The sequence below is a fragment of the Mytilus galloprovincialis genome, chromosome 7 (genome assembly GCF_965363235.1).
Source record: "Mytilus galloprovincialis chromosome 7, xbMytGall1.hap1.1, whole genome shotgun sequence".
In the NCBI taxonomy this organism is placed as follows: domain Eukaryota; kingdom Metazoa; phylum Mollusca; class Bivalvia; order Mytilida; family Mytilidae; genus Mytilus; species Mytilus galloprovincialis.
In genome coordinates, this window is record NC_134844.1 from 80,066,907 (window position 1) to 80,068,076 (window position 1,170).

A 1,170-nucleotide genomic window follows, 5' to 3' on the forward strand; every position below is an offset into this window, starting at 1 on the left:
GCAGTAGCAGGACGAGAACGAATTGAAAATTAATTAAATTTTGTCTTAAATGCTTGATTTTTTTATTCGTTTTTTATTGACTTTAAATGAGCTTTCAGTAACTGCAATATCTAATCTGTAACAAGTGTCTTTTTGTTTTTGGGATGTACAAGTACACGTCCACGTCTACTCTGTGTCTTTGTTCTATTTATTTTTATATGTCTCCATCTGAGGATTTTTGCCTTTTTCAACTGATATTTATAGTGTTTTCCTATCGAGAGACACAGCGATTGGCAATAGTTTTTTTTAAGGATTCGGTGTTTTACTCACTGGCGTTCTTTTTGGTTAGTATGCGCTAGGTTCAAATCATTATATTATATAAGCCAGATGAAGACTGGTTGGTTAGGATTCAGAATCAAGTATTTTATGGCATATCTTTCCGTTGGAAAACATTTACATATTCAGGTTCTCAAATATGGAACAGTTTACCAAATTAAATGAAATAAAAAGGAGTAATACACTCTTTTGTGGCATATCTTTCCGTAGGACTGTTGCCTCGAGAGATAGGACTGTTGCCTCGAGAGATAGAACGTTAAAATCAATCTAGTGCAAGGGTGGTCGAATAGATGCGACCCAAACGGAAAATATATTCTGAAACATTACATCTTCTAGATCTGGATTCACTGTGACAATATTTGTTCCCAAGGGAATAGAGGGTCCAAAAGCAACAAGTACCATGTAGCATTATAGCATTGTTTAATTTTGTATGAAGGTAGACAATCTTATTAAAATTAGATACGTATGAAGAATAGTATTCGTGAATATCAAACCGTCGTATGTCCGATTATGCCTGAAACATTTGTCGCTGTTGTTGAACATAATATATTAGTCAATATATCGTATTTAAATTGACTATGAAATGTTCTTCTGTCTGTTTTTCACTTTCTTCAAATCTATTGTTAGTGGACAATAGACACTTACATTTTCACTATAATTAGATCACCTTTAATTCATTCCTTCCATGTAAGGTAAAGACATTTGATACGCCTAGGTTACGTCATTTTAGTACATAATCCATGTACATGTAGTTTTGTGTGATTATGTACATGTACTATATATATTCATATATTAACAAGACGATTAATAACAATAACAGATATATTTGAAAGATTAAAGACCCTCATGAGAATA

The 1,170-nt window shown here is 32.5% G+C and overlaps 1 protein-coding gene across 1 annotated transcript in view; it reads right to left on the reverse strand.

The window, feature by feature from the left end:
* LOC143083771 (MAM and LDL-receptor class A domain-containing protein 1-like) overlaps positions 1–1,170 on the reverse strand; it is a 43,443-nt gene that overhangs the window by 39,874 nt on the left and 2,399 nt on the right. The window lies entirely within an intron of this gene.